At 38.9% G+C, this 27,699-nt stretch overlaps 1 protein-coding gene across 4 annotated transcripts in view; it reads left to right on the top strand.

Moving 5' to 3' along the window:
• The window catches only part of MYLK (myosin light chain kinase), a 410,235-nt gene that overhangs the window by 231,983 nt on the left and 150,553 nt on the right, over positions 1–27,699 (top strand). The window lies entirely within an intron of this gene.

Here is a 27,699-nt window from a genome sequence, read left to right as displayed (position 1 = left end):
GTTGGGTGATGCAACCCAGAAGAGCTTAAATGTTGAACAGCCATGCTGTAGGCCGAGCCATGGTCAGTGAGGGAAGATGCAAAACGAAGGGATAGGTTCTGTATTCTTTCAGAATTTTCAGAGGACTGAGAAACAATCAAAAGTGGGTATGGAATGTTAGATGTGATGTCTGACTCTATTGATATGTTGATGGTTTTGCTGATGTTTGCATTATTCTTTGGCACAATTATTTTAAGACTGAGGAAACTGAGGCAAACAGAGCTTAAGTGACTTGTCCATGGTTAAACAGCTCATAAGCATCTGAGGTCAGATCCAGGTCCTGTGTTTTATCCACTGTTGCCATCTATCTGTCTCTAAATGGAGAGGGAAGGGAACCACTAGGTAGTGAAGAGGGATGGAATGTGTTCAGAAATGAACCCTAGCTAGCATTTGCAGAGATTTCTTTGAGGTTTGCCTGGTAATTTTAAAGTATTTCATTCTATCCTTCCAAGAACCTTAAGAGGGTTATTTTTTCTTATTTTTCAAATGAGGAAACTGAAATAGACAGGCAAATGACTTGCTCAGGATCACAATGCTAATGTGTGTCTGAGATGAGATCTGAATTCAGGTCTTTCTGACTCCAAGCCCAGCCTCTGTGCACCAGGCTACCTAGTAAAAAATGAAAGCTACATTATCTATCTTTCAATCCACTCACATAGTAATATAATCATCTCAAATTAAAGCAGTCAAACCATGCATCAGGGCCCGGGGGGATACAGGGGGTCATTAGAAAGAGAATTGTTGGGGGCGGAGCCAAGATGGCGACAAGAAGGGATCCAGTCTTAGGAGCTGTCTGATAAAATTCATCAGCTAAGGACTAACTAAACTTTTGAGAGACAGAACCCACAAAGGGTCCCAGTGAGACAGTTCTCCTACTCAAGGTAACCTGGAAAAGAACAGAAAGGCTCTGCTCCCCGGGATTGGAGAGGCGGCCCACCAGAGGGGTGGCCCACCAGAGCCAAAGAACCTCAGCCTCCCAGAGGCAGCCCCAGGGCGCTGGGAGTCTCAGCTCACAGCAGTGGGGGAGTCTCCTGCGCTGCACCCCGAGGAGCACCGGGCACAAAGTGGGGGAACAGCAGGAGACCTCTGCCAGAGTGAGCACATGGAGCACAGCCCTCAGGGCACACAGAGAGCAGCTTGGTCTTTCCCCAGCCCTGATCCAGGAAACAGAAGCAGGCGGAGCTGGTAAGCAGGAGCCCCCAGGGCATGAGCCCATTGAGCTGAGGAAGGGGAGTGAAGAGAGACTGCCTAGCTCTGTCCTCTGCCCCTGGAACAGGATTCTTGGGGCTCTGACCACATTCAGATCCTGATCGCAGTCTAGGCCCCCCCATAGAACAACAGGGCCCCCTCCACCTCAGCCCCTTGGCAGAGGGAGGTGCTTATGGTCATTCACAGACCAGGAGGGAGGACAGAGCCTCACACACTGAGACCCTTGTGGAAGTGTCCCAAAAGTTCAAGAAACACCCCAAACCAGGCCCAGGCTGGGAAAATGAGCAAGCAGAGAAACAAAAAGAAGACTATTGAGAAATATTTTGCAAATGAGCCCAAGAAGGATCAATATACTCAGTCTGAAGATGAGGAAGCACAAGCTCCTGCATCTAAAGACTCCAAGAAAAACAGAAATTGGGCTCAGACTATGACAGAGCTCAAAAAAGACTTTGAAAATCAAATGAGGGAGTTGGAAGAAAAACTGGGAAAAGAAAGGAGAGAGATGCAGGAAAAACATGAAAATGAAGTCAGCTTCTTAGTCAAGAAAATCCAAAAAAATGCTGAAGAAAATAGCATGCTAAAAACCAGCTTAGGTCAAATGGATAAAACAGTTCAAAAAGTTATTGAGGAGAAGAATGCTTTAAAAAGCAAAATTGGCCAGATGGAAAAAGAGATAAGAAAACTCTCTGAGGAGAACAAATCCTTCAGACAAAGAATAGAATTTAGGGAGATTGATGAATTTACCAGAAATCAGGAATCAGTACTTCAAAACCAAAAAAATGAAAAATTAGAAGAAAATGTGAAATATCTCATTGAAAACACAACTGATATGGAAAACAGACTTAGGAAAGATAATTTAAAAATTATTGGAATACCTGAAAGTCATGATCAGGGTAAGAGCCTTGACATCATTTTCAAAGAATTACTACAGAAAAATTTCCCTGATATTCTAGAAGCAGAGGGCAAAATAGAAATGGAGAGAATCCACCGATCCCCCCGAGAAAGAGATCCCCAAAAACCAACCCCTAGGAATATTATAGCCAAGTTCCAGAACTCCCAAGTCAAAGAGAAAATATTACAAGCAGCCAGAAGGACACAGTTCAAATATTGTGGAGCTGCAGTCAGGATCACACAGGACTTAGCAGCAACTACATTGGAAGCTCGTAGGGCTTGGAATACAATATACTGGAAGGCAAAAGAGCTTAGAATGCAGCCAAGAATGAACTACCCAGCAAGACTGAATGTCCTCTTCCAGGGAAAAAGATGGACTTTCAATGAACCAGGGGAATTTCAAAGATTCCTTTTGGAATGGCCAGAGCTGAACAGAAGGTTTGATCTTCAGATACAGGATTCAGGTGAAGCATGGAGATTGGAGGAGAGGGGGGAAATATGAGGGACTTAATGAGGATGAACTGCATGTATTCCTGCATAGAAAAATGACACCGATGATACTCATATGAACCTTCTCAGTTAATAGAGCAGGTAGAGAGAGGTTTTATAGTTGAAGCACAGGAGAAAGCTGAATTCGAAGATAAAATATGATGTTAAAATGGAGTCAATAGAAAAAAAGGGAAATGGAATGGGAGAAAGGAAAAAGGAGAGGGGGAATAGTCCAAGATATTGCACATAAGATTTTTTTTATTACAATGAGCTATTGCAATGATATGGAAGGGGGGAGGCAAGGGGGAATGAGGGAAACTTTGCTCTCATCAGAAATGGCTAGGAGAGGAAACAGCAAATATACTCAGTGGGGTATAGACATCTGGAGTAAGAAGGAGGGGGAGCAGGGGGAAGGGGTGGGGATGTGAATAAAGGAGGAGAGGATGGACCATGGGGGGAGAGTGGCCAGATATAACACATTTTCTTTCTTACTTCTTGCAAGGGGCTGGGAATGGAAGGCCTGCCCAGGACCACAGGGCCAGGTGGATTCTGGGCCTAAGGGGTGGTATGGGGGCTCACGGCTTCTTGGCCCCAGGACCAGGGATCTGTCTGCTGCACCACTCAGCGACCCTACAGCAGAGTCATAGTGAAAGGAGAGAGAAAATAGAGTACACAGTAGTGGAGAAATAAGAAAGGAGGGAGTTGCGATCAACAATGGCAACGTTGGAAAAATATGGAAATAACTTTTGTGATGGACTTATCATAAAGAATGTGATCCACCTGTGACAGAGTTGTTGGTGTTGGAACAAAGACTCAAGCACATTTTTTGTTATTATTATTTGGGGGAGGGTACAGGGCAAGTGGGGCTGGGTGGCCTGCCTGGGGTCACATAGCAGGGTGTTCTTTGGGTATCTGGGGCCGGATTTGGACCTGGGTGCTCCTGGCTCAAGGGCCAATGCTCTGTCTGCCACCCAGCCACCCCTACTATTATTACTATTTTATTTTATTTTGGGTCTTTTTTTTCTTTCTTTTTTTTTTGGTTTTTGCAGGGCAGTGGGGATCGGGTGGCTTGCATGTCACACGGCTTGGTGATTGTTGGGTTTACGAGGCTGGATATGGACTCAAGTGCTCATGGCTCCAGGGCTGGTGCTTCATCCATTGTGCCACCTGGCCATACTTACAATTATTACTATTATTATTTTTTGATTTTAATTTTTTTCTCTCCCCTTTACTTTTTTTGCCCAAACAAGTCTATCTATATTCATGGGGGAGGAGGGGTATTTTGTTTACTTGTAAACAAGAATATTTTATTAATGTAAAAAAACATTTGTACAAAATTAGAATAAAAAATAAATTAAAAATAAAAAAAAGAGAGAATTGTTTCTGAGGAGAGCCTAGGGATCACTGCTTCCCTCTCTCCACACCCCACCTCCTGCTAGCTCCCTGGATCAGTATTAAGCAGGACATTGGCCTTAGGTTCCAGTAATCTGATTACCACAACCTTTCCGTGCTCTTCCCACAAGTGAGCCATTTAGTCCTTTGAAAACTCCTCCAGCCATGGTGGGTGGAGGAGGGGGAAGCTCTGCCATAGTGACTGTCACTAATGAAGCTCTCAGGGAATCGTCCCTTGGCTTCAGGACTTGCAGGTAAGATGTCTCATTCTCCCTGCTGTTGTCCTCTCCTTATTTCTAGGCCTTGCTCCTTAGGCAATGTCTTGCAGGGACTTACCCATTTGCCTGCTCAGTTCTGAGCTACATAGCATCACAGCCCTATTAATTTATATTCTGTGTGGGTATATCTTTGTTCTGTATTCTGTCCCCATCTCAGACTATATGAGGACATCATTAAAAATGCTTAATAACTGACGGTTCCATCTGAAAGGTCACAGTGGAAAAGACCCATACTCCATCCCATCTCAGGGTGGATTAGTTGCCCCTCAGTTGACCTGAGTATCAGAGTGGAAAGAACACTGGTTTTGGAATCAAAGGAATATATTGGTACAGATTTTGATTAATTCTCTCACTTTCCTTTTCTCTTATGTAAAATGACCAGCTGACCACTAAGTTCCTCTCCATTATAAATTTTAAAATCTGTGACCCATGAATACAGCTATACAAAGTAAGGATGTAATCTGAATACCCTCCATTCCTTTTTAATACCTCATTAATTAATTCTGCTATTCTTGAATAATTATATATAGCATTTATGTATAACTTTAAGATTTATCATGTCCTCTATATATATGTTTTCACATCTAATCCTTACAGCAAAATCTCAGTGAGATTAGTTGCTATTATTATTCCCATTTTGAGTACTAAGAGTTGCTTGGAAGGTAGATATGGGAAAGACAGAGAGGGCACTAGAGAATGATTATCAATTATAGACTATCTCAAAACTGTGATTCTTTGTACCCTTTAACTTGCCCTGGGTCACAAAGCTAGTTGATGTCTGAGGGTGGATTTGAACTCAGGTCTTTCTGCTTCTAGGTCAATACTCTTATCCATTGCACCATCTAAGAATAAGAAACTGAAGAGTTTTCCTTCTATGACTCTTAGCACTCTTATCACTTCTTGACTATTTATTTCTATGGATTCAACTGTTAATATTTAGTTTGTGGTGCTAATTTCATGACCTGTCAAGGGACTCGGGTTGTTGAACTCAAGGACCATGTTATATAAGCAACTCGTTTTACAAATGGATAAACTACAGTCAAGAGAGATGAAATTACTTGCTGAAGATATCACAGGTAGCCTAAAAAACTATTTTATTGTGACTGGAGGGAAGGTATAAGCTTTAAAATGTCATCTCCTAGAGTCAGGTTAGTTGCTCTTCCCTCCTGGGCCTCAGCCCCCATCATCTTAGAAGGATCATTAATTGTTTTTATTCCTCTCTTCCTACCCTGTTTCTATGTAGTCATTTTCCAGTCCTCCCCACGCCCATCCTTCTGGAAGATCAGTGGTGATCAAAGAGAGGGTCAGAACAGAGTGATGGGGCAGAGACCCCAGCTTCATGCTTCATAAGCCTCTCACTTGGTCTGTTACAGCTGACAGCCTACTTAATCCCCTGCTTGTCCACAATTGCCTGTATTTAGATTAGATATATACAACTTGGCTGAGGCTCCCATTGGGGATGGGGAATCATTGACCTTAAGGTTGGACAGTCTCCTGATGAGTGTCCCCTGGTCCCCTCTGGCCACATGTTGCAGTTGAGGGATAGAGGAGGGGTGTGCCCTTCTGTACACAGGCTCCAGCCAAGAGGTTTAAGAGAAAAGGAATCTGCCAGGGGCTGTGTTTGGATTTACTCTGAGGACGGCTTTGGATGAGTGTTCTCCCCTCCCAGCATGGGCAATTTATTGGTGTCTACGGCCCAAAGAGAGCTCAGATACCATAAATGGTGAAGGAAGCTTGAGCAGAGACATGCAGCCCTAAGCTTAAGCAAGGCATCATTTGGGTTGCCTTTGTCTAGAATTTCAGGGGTTGGAAGGTGAGGATGGCTCAGCACAAGCCTGCCACAGAGAGACATACCTTTGGCATGTTGCCCATCTCCCCACCCCCAAGGCACTTGGAAGAATAAAGTTGATTTTAGCCTGCACGTTTATCAACTGAAGAGTTTTTCTCTTTTTTATTTCCTGGCAATCCTATTTTCTCTGAGATGAAGGAGTTGAGTGTGGAATGGAGGGGTGGATTTTCAGGGAGGGAATGAAAAGGAACCTGGTCAGTGGAGCAGGAGGTATTGTCTTGGACATACCTTTTTTTGGAAGGGTCCCTAATTGGCGATATATTCATCTTCAGTCCTTTCTCTTCACTGTCCCCTAGATCTCATCAACTTGTTCTCTTTCTAGTTCACATTGGCCTCAGGCTTTTAAGTGGAACATGATTTTTTTTTCCATTGAGGGAGGAATGATGATTTATTGACTTACTAATGACTGTTCTCCATTGAGTATACTTACCATACGATTCAGATTATATGACCTCTGAGGTCTCTTCCAATTCCAAAATCTAAGATCTGATATAATGATGAATTTTATTGAACTGCCCTTTCCTCCCTTTTTTAATTCTTTGTTACAAGGAAAAGCCTCCCTGGTAGGGTAAGAAGAGGAAAATATATGGAAATGAAATTATGTAAAAATAATCTATTAATAAAATCCCTAATAATAGTTTTGTAGGCCATATTGGATTTGGCATCAGGATAGCCTGGATTTCAGTCTCACCTCAGAACATGACCCTGGACCAATCATTTAACTGACTTAATTCCTGATCTGTAAAATGAGGGGGTTGAACTACATAGCTTTTAAGGTTCCTTGCAACTCTACCTATGATTTTTGATAAATTCCAAAGAGTTTTCTTCTTGTAGGATCTCAGTTGACCAAGGAATACTCTTGAAAGGTAGAAATATGGGGAAACCGTGATAGCAAGATGTGAATTTCTTCTCATTCCAAGAATGTGAGCCAAGGTTAAGATGTTTCTCATCCATTAGCTCTCACCACTAGATAGCGCCATTTAGTAAGGCACCTTGGGTCTCCTCTCCTTTCTCTGTCCTGACCTCCCCACCCAACCATCTCGAGCAGGCATCTCCTTCTTAGCCCCACCATGTTAGCTGTCCAGCCCTTGGGAAATTGTTTCTATGGGCCAAGCTGTTTTAGGCAATCTCAGTAAGGGATTCTATCAGATCTTTTACTGATGTCCAGATGTGGGAAATCTTTCTCACATCTTCAGCCTGTGGTTTTGTAATTCTCCTGAAATTGCTGGTCTAGCACTCACTGTTCCTAGTGTTGCAAACTGTCCTTCCTTCAAATCCTGACACACTCCCTCCTAATTTCCCTCCCTATCTTGTTTCTGAGGTTCTAGCTAGACAGATTTCTTTTCCTTAGGCGATTTATAGAATCATATCCATTAGTTTGTCAGCCAGTAAATATTTATTAAATGCTTAGTATGTGCCAGACCCTTTGGTAGGCACAGAAGATACAAAGAAAAACAGAATGCATTCCCTGCTCTTGAGAACTCATAATCTAAGGACATTAGTTGAGTGATTATTGTAGCCATAATTAATCTGTGGAGGGCAACCAGGCAGCACAGTGGATAGATAAAGCACTGGACTTGCAATCAGGAAGACTTCATCTTCCTGAGTTCAAATATGGTAGCTATGTGACCCTGAGCAAGTCATTTATTCCTGTTTGCTTCAGTTTCCCCATCTGTAATATGAACTCATGGAAATAAATGGCAAAACAATCCAATATTTTTGCCCAGAAATCCCCAAATGAAGGACCAACAGCCCTAGAGTCAGGAGGACCTGAGTTCAAATCTGATTTCAGACACTTAATAATTGCCTAGCTATGTGACCTTGGGCAAGTCACTTAATCCCATTGCCTTAAATAAATAAAAATAAAATTAAAAAAAGAAATCCCCAAATGGGGTCATGAAGATTGACTGAAAAAGAACAGCAAATTGGCCTGAGTTCCACAAGGCCTGAGGGTTATGGGAATTAGGCCAATAGCAATATTTAAAGAAAATCCAAGATACCATGAACAATATTCTTCTCCCCTTCATGAATGGGAGGTAGGGAGAAGTTCAGGAAGGGAATCTAAGTTTTAAGCATCTGGCCAGAAGAATAGGGCCACATGAGCAGATAATGCAAAGGTGCACCTCCTTTAGTTCTGTCCTGAAAATCTCTGTTTTTATGGTGGGTAATATCAACAATAAATGGACTCATTCATTTGTTTCTATATTAAACTTATTCTTTTAAACCATAAGTTTTTTTAAAGACAAGGGCTATGCCAGTCAAATATTTGAATATATGAATGTTTTCAACTTAGTTAAACATTTGAAGGCCTTCTTCTGTTTGCAACTCTTAACAATTATATTTTCTGTGTGACAAAAATAAAAAAAATTAATCTTGAAAGTAAAGAATCAACACAAACACAAATGATCACTTTGCCTGGCTTGATAAAATTACCACCCTTGAGGACGATAGCCCCTGATTAAATAAACCTTTAGGTTTAAGACAGAAGTTCCGGGGTTACTCAATCTATTCTTTTGATGATCAGTAGTCCACATTATTCTGATCAACTGGGTTTTAAAGGTGATAAGTCCAAGACATCACCAAAGGAGAGAATAAATTAGAAAATAGTTTCTCTTCCCTTTTTTTATCCTCAGACATGATGGGCATTAAGCAAAAATGTTAGGATCCTGGGAAGTTTCCAAAAGATCAGGGCACTGCTATTCTCTCCACTCTTAGAAAAGTACAAACAGTACAGTCAAACCATCAGAAACATAATCACTTGCTTTCTTAGGGAGTTAACTCTCTGTACCACATCTACTAAGTCTTTTATAGTTGACCATATGTTAGTATTCTTTCCAGTAAATAGCAATTCATCAATGCTTTCTTATCTCATGCAACGTTTTTGATGGCCTCCTAAAAGTCCTATGAAGTGGGTCTACCCAACCCTTCTTTTGGAGCCTTGACATTCACATGTCAATTCTTCTCTCTCACTGTATATGACTGGACCATTTCCATTTCTGTTATGTATCTCTTTGCAACCTCCTTAACATTTATAGAAAGAATATCAGTCTTAATATGATTTTTTAAGTACTAGTATTTTAAACATTTTGTATGTCATGGACCCCTTCTCAGCATAATGTTTTTAAATGCATAAAATGCAATTCATAGGATTATAAAGAAAATCAGAGTTTAATAAAAATAAATTGTAATTTTTTTTTTGCCATACACATTCACTGATCCCTTGGAACCTATCTATCCATACACCCAAGGGCTCCATGGACCTCAGTTTAAGAAGCTGTGCTTTAGTATTATGTCAACCATATGAGAATTAGATATGGATTATAGACAGATAAGAAGCTGTGATTCTTGGTCTCCTCTTCACCCCTTTCTATACCCTTGCCTTTGACACTACAGAAATGGAAGAAATGGAAAAGAGTTATACAGATCCAGGTCACATTTTGTGTTTTTCTTTGTTTTATGAGTTGCTAGGGCCCAAGAATTTGTTACGTGATTGGCAGTCTGCTGGTGATGTCTACCCCCTGCTTAACTAGCCCAGATATACTGGGAAGTTCACAATAGCTTTTTGGCATAGTAGAAACAGTCTTCAAGAATTTAGGTTTCCCACTGTACATCCTAACAGCAACATGGGGGTGATGATCAACCTTGATGGACTTGCTCATTCCATCAGTGCAACAACCAGGGACAACTTGGGGCTGGCTGCAATGGAGAATACCATCTGTATCAGATAAAGAACCATGGAGTTTGAACAAAGACCAAGGACTATTCCCTTTAATTTAGGGAGGGGTTAGGTTTTTTCCAAGGCAAATGGGGTTAAGTGGCTTGCCCAAGGCCACACAGCTAGGTAATTATTAAGTGTCTGAAGCCGGATTTGAACTCAGGTACTCCTGACTCCAGGGCCGGTGTTCTATCCACTGCGCCACCTAGCTGCCCCTATTCCCTTTAATTTAGAAGAAAAAACTGATATCTTATTGTCTGATCTTGTTATCTCTTATACTTTATGTTTCTTCTTTAAGGATATGATTTCTCTCTCATCACACTCAAATTGGATCAGTGTACAACATGGAAACAATGTAAAGACTGACAAAGTGCTTTCTGTGGGGGGGATAGTAAGATTAGGGGAAAATTGTAAAACTCAAAATAAAAATCTTTAATGAGGGTGGCAGGGATGGAAGAAGAGATTTGGAACTCAAAATTTTAAAAACAAATGTTAAAAATTGTTTTCACAGATAGCACCTATATGATTTAAGATTTGCAAAGCACTTTGGGAAATAGGTACTATTAGTATATCCCCATTTTACAAATGGAAAAAACTGAAGCAGACAGAGGGCTTCCCTGGGATTGTGCAGCTAGTAAGTATCTAGGGGCAAGACTTGAACTCAATTTTTTCTGTTTCTAGGTTCAGTGCTCTGTCCACTGGTCCATTTAGGTTCTCCTAAACAGTATGCTCATAAACATCCTCAACTCTAACTGAGACAGAGACTGTGACTGTTCTTCTGTCTCTTCCAACCATGTTCTTCAAGCTACCTTTTTTCTGCATTGAGTTCCTACCCTTGTATATTTTTCTAAGAAAAGAAGGTTGAAAAAATTGATGAATAGAAATACAAAAAAGGACTTTAATCAAAATGTCCCATGTTACTTTTTAAAGAAATCTGAGTTGGCCACATCATTTCCCCTTCAAAAAAAAAAAGGAATTTTTGAAATTTTCAGATGATAGGTAGATTTTCCAATGAACTGCATTGTCAGGGGAAAATTTTCCCCCTCCCCAACCCCAACAGTTATTATTTGTAATAACTCAAAAGTCAACCAGAAGATTGCAGTTTTTGCTTTTCTTTCTCTACTGAAAATCAGAATATTAAATCAACCTGTACTGGACTAGAGATCTTTTCCTCTGGTTAGATGAGCAACCTAACAAGGCCTTGGGGACAAAAAAATCCCAGCTTCACATGTTGCCTCAGATATACACTAGCTATGAGACACTAGATAAGGCACCTACCCTCGCAGTACCCCAAGCAAGACTAGAAGTTATAGAGGAATACTCGATTTGTATTAGTCTAGAAACTATTTATACCAGAGTCATCCCCTCTGATGAAATCATAGATCTGAGGCAGAAAAAAGTATCATATGTATATGGAGGTACATTGAAAACTTTTCTAATCTATTTTTGTTCAATGGTGGCCATCTCTAAGGCATGGGGGGAGGGGCTCCAGGAAAAAAGGGAAAAAAAGAAATTTACATGATAACTTTATTATATATTTAAAAGGAAAAGCATGAGGGGCTGCTAGGTGGCATAGTGGATAAAGCACTGGCCTTGGAGTCAGGAGTACTTGGGTTCAAATCCGGTCTCAGACACTTAATAATTACCTAGCTGTGTGGCCTTGGGCAAGCCACTTAACACCATTTGCCTTGCAAAAAAAAAAAACTGAAAAAAAAAAAGGAAAAGCATGTGATATATAGTAGATTTACAGTTTCATGTGTAATTATCTTTTTTATTATAATATGTTATGTAAATGCTTCTTTTATCCCATAAAATATATATTTTTAAAAACTGTATATACATGTCTCAGAGTATTGGATATATTACTCATTTTGTAAATGAGTAAACTGAGGCCCATGGACATTAAGTGGAATTAAACCCAGGTACTTTGACTCCAGAGCCTCCTATTGTACTGTCTCCTGTAGTACTTTTCTTAGTAGTAATGCCAGCATTCCCCCCTCATTCTTCTTTGCTGAAATTCATAAATTGTATTTTGCTCATTTGTTTGTTTATATGAAGTTCTGGAGAAGTTTGGAATGGAGAAGGATCACGGAGACTTTTCTAAAATCAGAAAGGGAAGACTTCTTTTTTTACTTCACGGAAGCAATTTTGCTGACACTCCAAATAGGTTTTATTTAGTTAAGAGACAGGCTGTTTATTGGAAGAGAATTCAAATGCTTCTAAGAGGATCTGCAGCTTGGATCAGTGCCTCTGGAAACAGGAGAGGGCAGGGCTGCCTTTCAGATCATGGAAAGGAGCTTTGCTTTCATGAAAACACAGCTCCTTTGGAAGTTGGGAAAAGGACAAGGTGGCAGGGTGGTCCCTGATTCTCACCTGTTGGAAAGGGAAGGAGGGACACTTTGTTTTGTACTCACCATATTCACATGGTGGTTTAGACGAAGGTTCCTTAGGATGTTAGAGACTGGAATCTTGGTGGTATTACGTAGTCAAGCAGCATAGCCCATTCCCAAAAAGGAAGGCATTATCAATACCTGAAAATAAATGGATTGATCTCTCTTACTTGTTAGAGTGGTTACTGTAGGATAAGGTACTTTTGAACAAGGAGTTCTGAGCAGGTTTTCTACTGGAACATTTTAGGAGATGCAAGAGAAATTATAGTTCATTGTATCCATGAAACTATGTTCATGAGTCAGATCTGTTGTCAAGAAAAGGCTCAAGTTATAAAAGTAACATTGCTCTTTCTGATTATTGTGGCACCTCCTCCCCCTCCTCTCTACCTTGTGGAATAATAACTTTAATGGTGCCATGCTATCACAAGTTGGCTGGTCTTTCTACTGGTACTGATTGCAGTCTTTCTATTTCCATTCATACTGTGTGACTCCTATGTATCATAATTCTCTATAGAGGATTGTTAGATAGTCACTAGGCAGAAAGTTAATTTTAAGAGTGTTATTGTTCAGTTCAGTTGTGTCTGACTCTTACTGACCCTGTGGCCCATGTAAGACCTGGACCTTCTGTCTTCTACTTGAATATCTTCTGATGAGAGGGGCTCATCTTCCAGGACCATATCAGTAAACATTTCAGTATTATCCATGGGGTTTTCTAGAGGTTTTGAACAATCTATCACCCTTTTTGTTAGAACTTTCCAATATGGCCTATCTGTTTGGGGAATCCTGCATGGTCATAGCTCATAGTTTCATTGAGCTACACAAGCCCATCCACCATGACAGGAAAGGTTTGTAGAGGGTCTGAGAACTTTGTGATCCTTAACTCCCTGTGCCCCATTTTTCTCTACCACTCTTGATTTCTGTCAATCTTAGGATGGAAGATGCCATAAAAAACTAATATTATTGATTTCCTGTGTTACTATGACCAAATCATTCTATATGCATGATGAGTCAGTCCATAGGTACTAAGGATCACAGGTCTAGAGCTTGAAAGTCCCTCAGAAGTGAACTAGTCATCCGGTCTCAGACACTTAATAATTACCTAGCTGTGTGGCCTTGGGCAAGCCACTTAACCCCATTTGCCTTGCAAAAACCTAAAAGAAAAAAAGAAAAAAAAAAGAAGTCAACTAGTCCAATCCACTTGTTTTTCAAATGAGGAAAATTAAGCCCAGATATGTTAAATGCCTTGTCCAAAGATAATAAGTATCACTATTGTTTAACTCTAAAACAGTGCTCTTTCTATCAGGACCAGAGCCAAAACCAGGATGGGACAAATGGGGCTTTGTTCCAGGACACTGCAGTGTTTTCCCCAAAATAAGACTTAGCATGATTTTTTTCCCAGATGCTCTTAATACAAGCCCCACCCCCAAAATAAGCACCAGTTAAGATCATCAACCAGATGGATGCATTTAGTACAATTGTTGCAACACATGACAGATTTTATGAAATATAAAATAATAGTATTAATATATAATCAAATATAAATGATAATGCTATTGATATTAATGATTATAATAAATGATAATTAAGTATTTGTAAATACCTCAGATGAGAGGTAAATGCCTATGTAAACAAATGAACTCAAAATATATTACTGAATGACCAGTCAGATAACAGACACAACACCAGAGTGGATGGAAAGAAAGTCCTACCTCTAATCCTCGCAAGGGCAAGAAAGATAAGATTAAACATGTTTCAGGCATTTATATTTTTGAAACTGAAAAAGCCTAGTGCACACAAGCAATTATTAGGAAGTGGGTCAATTTAATGCAGCCACGTGCTTTGCAAGATGGCCAAAAAGATCCACTAGTCTGGGGTTCAACCAGCACTCACAATGCCAAAGACAGGAGAGACTTCTTTATAGAGAGAAGAAAAGAGACAATAATGATTCCCCCAGGAATGACCTCCTATCTTCCAGACATCCCTAAAAATAAGACCTGGTCTTATGGTAACATCCTGTTTGGGCAAAGGGGTATGTGTAATATGCTGATTTCCCACATGGATCCCACAAGTGGGTCAGTCCCTCATCAAGAAGCAGGTGTATCTGACATAGTCAGTAAATGCTTGTTGATGACAGTGATGATGTTGATGGTGATGATGATGATGAAGAGAACTGAGAGGCTATCTCCTCTAAGCCCCTCATTTTACAGTGACAGCTAGGTGACACAGTGGAATGTAGGATCTAGAGGTAGCACAATATGAATTCAAATCCAGCCACAGACCCCTGGACAAGTCACTTGACTTCTACGTCAGCTTCCTCATCTGTAAGAACACTTACCTCCCAGAGTTATTGTGCAGATCAAATAAGAAAAAAATTTTAAAGTGCTTTATAAACCTTAAAACAAACATTATTATTATTAAATATTGAAATTGAGAACTAGAGAGGTTAAATGATTTTACCAACAACACAGTTGTCAGTGTCAATATGAAAGACCTCTAGGTAGACAAAACTCTAAGAAAGAGAAACTATCTGGTTCTTGGACAGTTCAGTAATGAGCAGCTGATAAGGGCAGAATGTGCCAGAGACCTTATCATCCACAGAGAAGGGGATCTTTTCTCAACCTCACTTTTCCAAGAAGGTGGGAGAAATATATCTCTGGTCCCCAGGTCCTCTGGTGGTAGTTACCAACGTTATTCCAGCATAGTAGAAGTATCTCAGTAGACCATATTCAATTTACAGAGAGGGTCAGCTTTAGGATGATTAGAGATCTGGGATGTGTTTACCTATTCCCCAATAAATTTACTCCAAGAGCCAATAAAATTAAATATAAAATTATTATCTATTTATTATTAAATATAAAAATACTTTATAGACCTTTCTTCCAGAGTTTATAGTCCATTTGCTTAGCCATTGAGAATCCATAATACATCCATGAATACTTTTTCTAGTTGCATAGGATCCACCTCCATGCTTTCCCATCAGGCCTCCATAGAAGATCAAACCAACATGCTTCCTTGGGCTTCTAACATTTCCCATTTTCATTGTTATATTCAGATCAGTTGTCAATTTCCCCTTATTCTCCTTCTGTGATGCCTCATCTTCTTTTTCAATCATATGCATTTTTGATCCAGATTCTTCCTACCCAGTCCACAACTCTCCTATAGATGTCATCTCATACTATTAGAATATTACATTCCTTTGGTATAGGGAATATATATTTTTGTGTTTGTATTCATAGCACTTTGTCTGGAACTTAACACTTAGGACATACTTAATAAATACTTGTTTACTGATTCATTTAATGGCAAATCAGATGTAGTACATATATAATATTAATCCCTCTCACCCTTCCCCACTAGACTGTGGATAAGAATGGTAGAGTTTGGGGAAAGGAGGTATTCCTAAGCCCTATTCTCTCTTAACACTCCCTTGATGAACCTATTTCTTCTCATGGGTTCATTTATGATCTCTATTTGCAGGTATAAGTAGTGCATTTTCTTTTTTTAAATTAATTTATTTTGAATTTTACAATTTTTCCCCTAATCTCACTTCTCTCCCCCCACCCCCCACAGAAGACATTCTGTTAGTCTTTACATTGTTTCCATGGCATACATTGATCTAAGTTCACTGTGATGAGAGAGATCATATCCTTAAGGAAAAAAATAAAGTAGAAGAGATAGCAAAATTACATAATAAGATAATATTGTTTTTTTAATTAAAGGTCTTTGGTCTTTGTTCAAACTCTACAGTTCTTGCTCTGGATACAGATGGTATTCTTCATCACAGATATCCCCAAATTGTGCCTGGTTGTTGCACTGATGGAATGAGCAAGTTCATCAAGGTTGATCATCACCCCCATGTTGCTATTAGGGTGTACAGTGTTCTTCTACTTCTGCTCTTCTCACTCAGCATCAGTTCATACAAATCCTTCCAGGTTTCCCTGTATTCCCATCCCTCCTGGTTTCTAATAGAACAACAGTGTTCCATCACAGGGTAGTACATTTTCAATAGCAATTTCCCTCTTAGTTCCAACTCAAGTGAGTGAACAGTCATCCTCTCCAATTTAGTATGTATCAATTGATTCCATCATTCCCTCTGTCCTTCCTTTTATTTCACCTATTTTTCTTAGAGATGTCATTATCCTTTCAGTTTGCTAAACTTGAACCTTTGGAGTCATCTTTGACTCAACCTCTCTCTCAATCCCTGCATTTAATCAATTAATTGCTTAATCTGTTGCTTATTTGTTTAATTGCTTAATCTTAATCTGTTGATTCTGCAATACCTCTCAAATACATTCCCTATCTCACATGTGAACATAAGTGCTCTACAACCTTATTTTTCTTTGTTGATCAGTCCTTTTGATAGTTATGAGTCCTAGATTCTTGGTGATTCCATTTGGTTTTTCTTGGTATAAAGACTGGAGGAATTTACCATTTCTTTCTCCAGTTCATTTTACAGATGAGGAACTGAAGCAAACAAGGCTAAGTGACTTGCCCAGGGTCACACAGGTAGTCTAAAGTGGGTTTTGAATTCAAGTCTTCCCAACTTCAAGCCTTGGCATTCTCCCCACTGTGCCACCCAGCTGCTATTCCTTGTCTTCCTACAAAAATGAATTCAAATACCACCTCTTCTCTGATTCTCCCAGCTGACTGGAAGAATCTCCTTTCTCAAATATATCTAAGACACTTTCTCTGAATCTCTCCCATTCCTGTATTACATTCCATGATCTATTTTTTATTTTTATTTTTTGGTTTTTGCAAGGCAGTGAGGTTTGACTTGCCCAAGGTCACACAGCTAGGTAATTATTAAGTGTCTAAATTCAGATTTGAACTCAGATCCTCTGGCACCAGGGTTGGTGCTCTATCCACAGCATCAGCTAGCTGCCCCCACCTTCTATTATTCTTTTCTGTGTACATTTCATCTTTTCCCTTCCCCAACCCCCAGTAGACTGCCTATAAAGTTCTTGAAAACAGGGATTGTGGCATTTTCCATATTTGTATCCCAGATACTTAGCCTATGCTTTGCACTTAGTAGGCACTTTAAAAGTATTTTTCAATGAATGTTTGCTGAATTGGATTAGAGGAATTGAAGGGAGAGAACTCTCTCTGGTCAAATAAGTAGCAGCAGCAAATGGAGACAGAAATTCTGATCACAAATAGCTAGACCAAGTGAAAGATCCCAGGGATGCTGACTTCTGAGGCCTGATGTATCCTGAATGAGAAAAGTAAGGAAAAAGTTTTTCCCTTAAAAGCCTAGAAAAATATCTCCTGCCCAACAAAAGAGGTGATAGACTAAATGTGCAATATGAGACACATGTGCTAATTCATTTTGTTTGGCCACATATTTTGCAAAGGTCTTATATATAGAGATCTTGAAAAGTCATGAAAATTAATGCTTGTTAATCGAAAAAAATATATGATTTTAAAAATCCTAGAGAAAGAAAGGATTGAGTTGGATAATTATCAGGGGCTAGTAAGGAGGGTATCCAGATTTTTCTTTTTATTATAAAACTAATGTGTATTAACATGTATTAACATATATTTCAACATAGAAAGAAAAGAAAATGAGTTCTCTATGAAACTGTTAGCTTTTGTTTTGTACGGTTTTTAAAGTACATATACAGTTTAGTATAGTGATAACAAAACCCCCATGTGTCTTTTTCCTCTGAAACTTCCTTTGTTCTCTCACATATTTTTAATGTTTCCCTTGATTCCTGATGCTCTTTTTAAAAAAAAAAATCTATCTACCAGCTTTCCTGCCCATCCTTTCTAAAATAGAAGCCTTTCCTTGTAACAGATATGTTCAGTGAAGCAAAGCAAATTTTTATGCTGGCCCTTTCTGAAAATCTATACCTCAATCTTCACTAAAGTATTTATTTTTCTTTAAATATTGTTTTCAGAGGCATTCAACGAACATTTGCCTACTTTACAAAGTCACTAAGTATTTTATAAACCTTCAAACACTTTATAAACCCCTTGCCTGGAAGTCTCTCCCTCTTTCTCCTCCTCCTGATCTCTCTGGCATCTGTCAAGTCTCGGCTAAAGTCCTACCTGCTACAGAAAGCCTTTCCTGAATCCTATTAATGCCAGTGCCTTCCTTCTGCTGATTATCCTCAGTTTATCCTGTCTATACCTTATTTGCACATAGTTGTTTTCATGTTGTCTCCCCTACTTCACGAGAGCAGGGACTGTCTTTTGCCTTTCTTTTTCTTTCTTCCCCCACATTAGCACATTGCCTTGCAAATAGTGGGTGCTTAATAAATATGAGTTCATTGATGAAAGCATTTTTGTAATTTAAGAAATGTACAATAAAACAATTTTAAAATGTATAAGCTACTGTTTATTTCTATGTATAATGTACTATAAGGGATTCTTATAGATGAGACATAAAAACAAAACTAGATAAGACATGACTCTGTCCTTAAGTTATTTACAATTTAATTCAGGGGTTTTTAACTGGGGGGACAGGGGTCTGTGAATTATTACTTTAAAAAATTGGTATCCTTCGTATTCATATATGTATTATTTTAATTATTTGAAACATTATTTTGAGAAGGAATCAGTAGAGTTCCCTCAACTTCTGAAAAGGTCCATGATACAAATAAATGTTAAGAATCCCTGATTTTAGATGACCCTAATTAGTATCCTGAACAGAGAAAAGCAATTTCTGAAGGAAGAGGGGAGTATCTTACAAACCCACATTTTCTAAGTAGTAGGCAACTATCAGCAAGGGGGTAATATAAAAATTCCAGTTTTAAGGGAGAAATAAGAGAAATGGAATTATGTGCATAAGTAAAGACAGATAACAAGACTGGGAGCCATTAGGGTAGCTAGAATGGATACTAGTGGTCACTGTGCCTCATTTTTTGGGAAACATACAGCAAAAAAAAGGTCCATTTTTTACATCTGATAGCAGTTTGTTGTAAAAATCATTATTCCCTAGCCATAATAGCAAGTTTTCTGTCAGATCTAAATTGACTAAATTGAGAACCTCTTTGAGTAATTTCTGGTGGTTCAGAGTACTGGAGAAATAGCCATGGAATAAGAAACTGGATCAGAAGGGATAGAGAGAGAACTCGAGAATGTGCTTACTTATGCATATTCTGTGTCCTTCATTCCCCTCTGCCCTATTTTTCTTCTTTTCCCCCTCCTCCTCTCTTTTGCTCTCCTTAAATTCTCCCTCTCCTCTCTTCACTCTAATTCACTCTCCGAGTGCCAAGACAAAAGCTTCATAGCAGAGAAGGTATCGGGAGCGGGTCATGATTACACAGCAGATTACCCACTGCAAATTCTTTTTTACATTTTGCAGACCATTTTTCCTCTCCTAGAACTTCAAACTACTTAATGAGTCTTAACTATTTGTAGCCAAAACTTGGAGAGGAACAATGGAATCAGGGCTCGGGCACTTATTAATTATATGCCTTTATGAAGTCCCCAATCTTCTCTCACCCTCATTTTTTCATCTGTAAAATGATGGTGCTATTTACTTTCTCTTCCTACCTCATAGGATAGTAATGATGAAAGTGCTTTGTAAAATTTAAAGCTCAATGTGAAGTAGTCTACAAAATTGAATACACATGCCAGAGAGAGACCCAAAATGATATGCCAGATCTAAGAAGAGACTATTTGTCATTGTGCATTGTCATTACAAGGAATGATTCAAAGTAGAACTTTGAGTTGCATTTGTGTAGGATTTTTTAATTTATAGATATGGAATAAAGAAAATTTTAGATACAACCAAAAGCATGAGAGCATCAGTATGGCATTATGAGTGAAGATCTGACTTTGAAATAAAAATGACAGGATATTCAAGGCCCACCTCTGACACATACTGACTGTGTGACCTTAGACAGATCACATAATTTCTCATTTCTCTCTAAGACCATCATCACCTGCAAAGAGTTTCCTCTCCTAGGAGTTATGTAGCCTAATGAAATCATAGTTCCAACCTTTTCTCTATGAATAAAATCTTTGGAGGTGTAACAGTCTGGCAAACAGTATAGTTCAATAGCAGCATAGTTGAGTTCAATCCTGAATAGTAGGCTGGTTGCTGAGAGCCTTGAATGCTAGACTAAGGAATTTGAACTGTATTTTTTAGATAATAGGGAACCATGGAAACCATTTGAATAGAAGAGCAATAGGACCAGATAACTCTATAGAAAGAACAAAGGCTGTTGCATATTATCTAGATAACTGAGGACAATGTCAGTATCCTATGTAGAATGAAGTTTATAACATCAAGGAATGTGTTGGAGCATGGAGCCTACTATAATTTGGAAGAGATTCACATTAAAGACACCTGATTGAGGGGAGAAAGGAGTTTTTATTTTCTTTTTAAAAATGATTTAAGGGGCAGCTAGGTGGCGTAGTGGATAAAGCGCAGGCCCTGGAGTCAGGAGTACCTGGGTTCAAATCCGACCTCAGACACTTAATAATTACCTAGCTGTGTGGCCTTGAGCAAGCCACTTAACCCCATTTGCCTTGCAACAAAAAAAAAAAAAACCTAAAAAATTTATTTAAATTCTTTTCATTTTCCTATTAGAGTCTTTTGTTTAGTTGCATATTGGCTTTGTGATTAGTATCTATAACTGCTCAAGTTGCTTCTAGGTACCATTTTGTACTCTTAGGGGATTTGATAGGTCATGGTGTATGGTATGCTTTTATGTCATACAAATGGGAAAACAGCTAGAAGCTTAGGAGGCAAAGAAAAGAGAGGGTAACTTTAGAGACACTGAGAAAAAAGCAATATTCCTTCTTCTGGCTTAGGTGGCTGTGATTCAGGTACTATACTGTTCAAAATCCATTTGCTCTCAGAACATCATCATGGATACTGCTTTGGTCCTAGGATGGTACCACAGAGTGTCTGTTTGTCTTTACAGGCAATTTCTCTTTCATTGTGGAAGGAAAGTCATCAATTTGGTAGCTGGCTCAGCTTTGACCTTGTGAAGCTCATACCAAACCCAGGCTGGAAGGACCTCAGATTGGAGCTGTACTGTATGCTCCCTATTCTTGTTTGGAAGGAAAACAAAACCAAATTGGGAAAAGACATTCCATTATATTCAAGTAGCATGTACTCTTATTCATTACATGCCAGCATTGTGTTGAGGGTACAAAGATGAGAATAACCCCTATCCTGATGAAGTTTGTATTTGACTAAACTCTCAGCTTTCTGCATACATTATTTGATCTGAAATCTCTATAAACTCTATAAAGTTAATGTTACAAATATCATTATGCCTATTATGTAGATGAAGAAATGTAGACACAGAAAGATTAAATGACTTGTCTATGGTCAAACAGCCCGTAGATGGGCAGCTAAGTGGTGTAGTGGATAGAGCACCAGCTCTGGAGTCAGGAGTACCTGAGTTCAAATCCGACCTCAGACACTTAATAACTACCTAGCTGTGTGACCTTGGGCAAGCCACTTAACCCCATTCCCTTGCAAAAAAAAAAAAAAACCCAAAACAGCCTGTAGAGGATGTCATGCTAGTTCCTCCTGACTCTGTGACCAGCAGTATACCCACCACATTGCTTCCAAGAGTTTGTAGGTGTACTGTGCCAGATGGAATGTAGGGACAAAACTCAAGTCACAATTTTAAAAAAAAAGAGTCAGCAACAATGTATTGACTGAAAGTGTTTATAGAACATAGCAGGGCAGAGTCCACAGGTTATCCCTTTCCTCCCCTCCACAGTAAGTTTTGGTCCTTGAAGATGTTGCACAACTTCTTGGTGATTATCCTTTGTCCAAGTACATCTATTGATGTAGAAAAGAAGCAAATTAGAGGAGACTACAATATTGATAAGCAAGAAAATTATGACTGGGTAACTAAGATAGGGAGATGTGGAGATCTGGAGCCAGTAGCAAAGACAGAAACTAATATATTCAAGGTCAGGACAATGGTAAAAGCAGAGAGAAATGAGAACAAAGCCTGCTTATACATTATTGTCATGAGAAAGGAGGAGGGTGGCTTGTGATATCATGATTGTATGTTACAGTTTAGACCAGTCACACAAACAGCTTCTGGCATTTGACTTCTTTGGATGGAATGAAGGATGAAGAGGACTATTTTGCTTTTCAAACTCATTGTACCATGTACTGATGAGTAGTCATGCTCAATTTAGACTCTTGTTCCTAGATACATGAAGGACTTTTAATGCAGAAATTCTGGGGCTCAGTTACTGCACTTCTGCATGAGTTAAACTTGGGGTTCCTCTGATGATGTTTTGTGGGTTTTATCAAGCTGTACTTGGCCTCTCTTGAACTCTAATATATCTTGGGTTGAGGAAAGAATCATGCAAATGTTGTGAGAAGATAGTGTTAGTTTCTGTTGAACAGACTCAAACTTAGTAGAATTTAAGGCAAATGGGATGTAAGCAAAAGTATTAGATGTTGGGCCCCTTTTTGTGGTGGAAATTAATGAACTGTTCCTACTTTAGGACTATATGGAAACCTGTCTATAAGTAAAAGGGGACTCCTAAAGATTATTAATACTTGTAAAGACTCAGTTTACAATATCCTAGATCCCTTTCTCTGGTTATAAGTTGTGTAAGATTTCTAGGAGGAGGATTTGAATCCTAGATCTGACATTTGCTAACTTTGTCATCTTGAATGTCATTTATTCCAAGTTTCTTCATTTGTAAAATAAGAATGTGCATATAGATGACATCTAGGGTCTAAGTTCCACAAATGATTTAGTGATCCATCCATTCCATGTCCAAGGAGGTAGATTCACCTAAAGTATAAAACCTTTTATTGTAACTTAGGATTTTAACTCTATATGTGTCTTTATTATTGAGTATATTTCCTTTTATGTAGCAAATTGTTAGATTCCATTTTCTGATTCACTCTGTAACTATTCTGTTTTATAGGCAAGTTTAGTCCACTGATATTCAAGATTAAAATTGCCAGGTTTGTTTTTCCCTCTATCTTTATGATTTGTTCATTTAAAAAAATCTTAAATTGGTTCCTTGGAGTTGTTTTGATTGAAATTATGCCCCACCTTCTTTTGCCATTATATTCATATAATACAAATACCCTCCCTACCTAGACCAAATCAATATTTCTTGATTTTGTTACTTTATTATTTTGGTTATTTTGGTTATTTTGATATTTACTATTACTATTTTTGTTACTTACTATTACTGTTATTATATTATGATTATTTTTTTAAAAGAATATCATTTAGAACTTTATCCTTCTTGACACCATTTTTATCTTGGTGAGGAGACAATACTTTTTCTCCTTTTTATTTCTTCCCTCTCCAGGAATAATTCTCTTTGATGTCCTTTTAAGCATTTCTCTCTTGGATCTGTTCATAGTCCTCAGACAAGGCTTCCACTGAGCAAATAAACACTGATTTATCATTTATTCTTTATTAAACTACCTGAATTTGTTTCTTTTGTCTGATGAATTTACATATCAGTTGCCCTGGTCTCTGGTTTCACTTTCAGGAACTATTCTAATACTTATATACATTTCTTTTTCTTTCCCCTCCCTCTCTTAGGTCTTAGGAGTGTACATTTAAAACTTAGAGGGACATGAGAAGCTTTTGAGTTCAACTACCTCATTTTACAGAAGAAGAAAGTGAGCCACTAAGAGATTTAGTGTCTTTACTCAGGGACATAAAGCTAGTAAGTGTCTGAGGCAGAATTTGAACTCAGGTCCTCTAATTCCAAATCTAGTTCCTTTCCACTGTACTAAGCTGGTAAATAATCCTGCTCAATTTAGACTGTTTCTTTTCCTTTCATTTGTGCTGAAGTTCTGGAGCTTGATCATTGCATTTGTTAAGGAGTTAAACTTGAAGTTCTTCTTTGATGTGATTTTCATACATTCTGTTGAATTGCACTTTGTCCTCTTCTTTCACTATATCTGGTCAAAAACTTTGTACGATTTCCTGAAATACAGTATTAAGGTTTTACTGTTTTAGCTTTGTTAACTTTTTTTAGCTTTGTTTTAAAAATAATTTACTTAAGTTTGTAGAGACTTCAAATATTCTTTCATTTTGGGGGGTATTAATTTTTTTTCTTATACTCTTTTTTCATCATTTTCTTTTTAATCTCTATATTTCTGTGTTTAACACCTTTCATCTGGATTTTCCTTTTTTTAAAAAAAAATTGATAACTTTTTATGGCATTATAATTTCTGAATATACTCCCCCTCTTTTATCTACTGTTATTGCTTTATTTTATTTACTGCTCAACACTTACTAATTCTTTCTAATACAAATTTTTTTAAAAAGCAGTTTTTGGGGGCAGAGCCAAGACGGTGGCAGGAGAAAAGCCTCTCTTAGGTGCTCTCTCCAAAATATTTTAAAAACCTTAAAATTATGACTCTAACTAAATTTTCGAGAGACAGAACCCACAGAAATATCCAGTGAGACAATTCTCTAGCCCAGGGTAACCTAGAAAATAGTGGGAAGCTCTTTTCCACAGGATTGGAGAAGCAGCACCATGCCAGAGGGAAGGAGCTTCAGCCTTCCAGGGACAGCCCCTGGGCACCTAGGAGTACCTACTCCCAGGAGCAAAAGCAGTTTACTGACCTGCACCCCAGGGAGCACCAAGCACAACTTGGAAGATCAACAGGGAAATCTCTGTCAAAGCGAGCATGAAACCCAGGCCCTTAGCGTGGCCGCAGCACTCTGTGCAGCCCAGACCCTTAGTGCATAGGCACTCAGTGTGGCCCAGATTCCAGGAAAAGAAGCAGACCCATGGAGCCATCCAGCAGGAGCCTCCAGGGAGCTGTGCCCCGAGTGCTCAGCCCATTGAAGATAAGGGAATAGAGGGAGACTGCTGAGGTCTGTCCTCTATCCCTGGAACAGGACTCTGGGGTTTTGACCCTGATTGACACTGATTCAGGCCCCTCATAGAGCAGGGACCCACCCACCCCACCCCCAGTCCCGTGGCAGAGGGGTGTGCTTGTGGTCATTCACAGACCAAGAGATCAGTCAGAAGTCAGAGTTTCACACACTGAGTTCCCTGGGGGGGGGGGGGGGGGGAGGTGTGTGCCAATAAAACTCAAAAGCTCAGGAAGCAGGCATAGGCTGAGGAAATAGGTAAACAGTTAAAAAAGGAAAAAGGAACCTGACCATAGACAATTACTTTGGTCCCATGGAAGATCAAAATACTCAGTCTGAAGATGAGAAAGTCCAGGCTTCTGCCTCTAAAGACTCCAAGAAATATAGAAGTTGGGCTCAGACTATGACAGAGCTCAAAAAAGATTCTGAAAATCAAGTAAGGGAAATAGAAGAAAAATTGGGAAAATAAATGAGAGAGATGCAGAAAAAACATGAAAATGAAGTCAGCAGCTTAGTCAAGGAGATCCAAAAAAAAATGCTGAAGACAATAACATGTTAAAAACTAGCTTAGGTCAAATGGATAAAACAGTTCAAAAAGTTATTGTGGAGAAGAATGCTCTAAAAAGTAGAATTGGTCAGATGGAAAAGGAGGTAAGAAAGCTCTCTGAGGAAAACAAATCCTTCATATAGAGAATGGAGCTAAGGGAAGCTGATAACTTTGAGAGAAATCAAGACACTATAATTCAACACCAAAAGAATGAAAAATTAGAAGAAAATGTGAAATAGCTCACTGAAAAAACAACTGATCTGGAAAACAGATCCAGGGAAGATAATTTAAAAATTATTGGGGTTCCTGAAAGTCATGATCATGAAAAGAGCCTCGACCTCATTTTTAAAGAATTTCTACAGGAAAATTGCTCTGATATCCTAGAAGTAGAGGGCAAAATAGAAATTGAGAAAAATCCACCAATCTCCCCTGGAGAGATCAAAAAAAAAAAAAAAACAACCCAGGAATATTATAACCAATTTCCAAAACTGCCAAGTCAAAGAGAAAATATTACAAGCAGCCAGAAGGACACAATTCAGATATCGTGGAGTTGCAGTCAGGATGACACAGGACTCAGCAGCAACTACATTAAGGGCTCATAGGACTTGGAATATAAGATTCTGGAAGGCAAAAGAGCTTGGAATGCAACTGAAAATCAACTACCCAGCAAAACTGAACATTCTCTTTCAAGGGAAAAGATGGATTTTCAATGAAACAGGGGAATTTCAAATGTTCCTGATGAAACAACCAAAGCTGAACATAAAGTTTGACCTTAAGTACAGGATTCAGGTGAAGCAGAGAGGGTGGATGAGAAGGATAAATTATGAGGGACTTAATGATGATGATGAACTGCATGTATTCCTGCATGGAAAGATGATATTGATAATGCTCATATGAACCTTCTCATTTAATAGAGTAGGTAGAAGGAACTTTTATAGATGAGGCACAGAAGAGAGCTGAATTTGAATATATAATATATTGTAAAAATGGATTCAATGGGTGAAAGAGAAATGTACTGGGAGTAAGAGAAAGGAGAGGTAGAATAGGCTAGGATATTTCATGTAGCTTTTGCCATGATATGGAAAGAGAGAGAAGGTGAGGGGGAATGAGGGAGCCTTCATTCTCATCAAAAATGGCTCAGACAGGAACCAGCATACACATTCAATAGGGTATAAACATCCAGAAGAAAAAGGAGAGAAGAGGGAGAGGGGGAGGGGAGGGGTGGGTATGTGTGATAGAGGAGAGAGGAGATCATAAGTCAGATATAACACATTTTCTTTTTTATTTTTTGCAAGGTGCTGGGATTGGGTGGTCTGCTTGGGACTTCAAGGCCAGGTAGTTGCTGGGTCTCTGGGGTGGGATGTGGACTTGGGGACTCTCAGGGCCAATACTCTGTCCACTGTGCCACTCGGCTGTCCTACAGCAAATTTTTGAAAAGTAACAGTGAAATGAGGGTGAAAATATAATAGGTAGTAGTGAGGAGGAATGGAATTACAATCAGCAACTACAACTGTGGAAAAATATGGAAGTAACTACGATGATGGACTCATGATAAAGAAAGTGATTCACCCAAAACAGAGCTGATGGTATCAAAACAGATGGAAACACATTTTTTTTCTTTCTTTTACTTTATTTCTCATGAGGTTTTATATTTGGGGGGGTAATTATGTTTACTCTTAAATAAGAATATTTTAGTAATGTGTAAATACATCAAAGAGAAAAACAATTCAAAGAGGGGGTAAAAGCAGTTTAGTAAAAGAAATTATCACCCAAGTCTGACATGCATGTCAATAGATGCCATGTTCCATACTCCTAATTCCTTATCTTTCTATTTGAAGGCGGAAGAAACATCTTTTCATTTCTTCTCCAAGGCCAAGTTTTGCTGCCATTGTTACACAGCATGATGTTTCCTTTTTTTTTGGGGGGGGGGGCTTTATTATGTGTGCATTGTCTTCCTGATTCTGATAATTTTACTCTGCATCAGCTTAAGTCTCCTTCTTCATACTGATGGTTTCTGCAGATGCAGTTATATTCCAGCATTTAAATGCACCCCAGTTTATCTAAAACTGGGGTGACTAGGTTGCACAGTGGATAGAGCACCAACCCTGG

This window comes from Macrotis lagotis, chromosome 1, assembly GCF_037893015.1.
Source record: "Macrotis lagotis isolate mMagLag1 chromosome 1, bilby.v1.9.chrom.fasta, whole genome shotgun sequence".
Lineage (NCBI taxonomy): Eukaryota > Metazoa > Chordata > Mammalia > Peramelemorphia > Peramelidae > Macrotis > Macrotis lagotis.
Note: the sequence above shows the minus strand (reverse complement) of the source record. Positions and strands in the feature narration are given on the sequence as shown.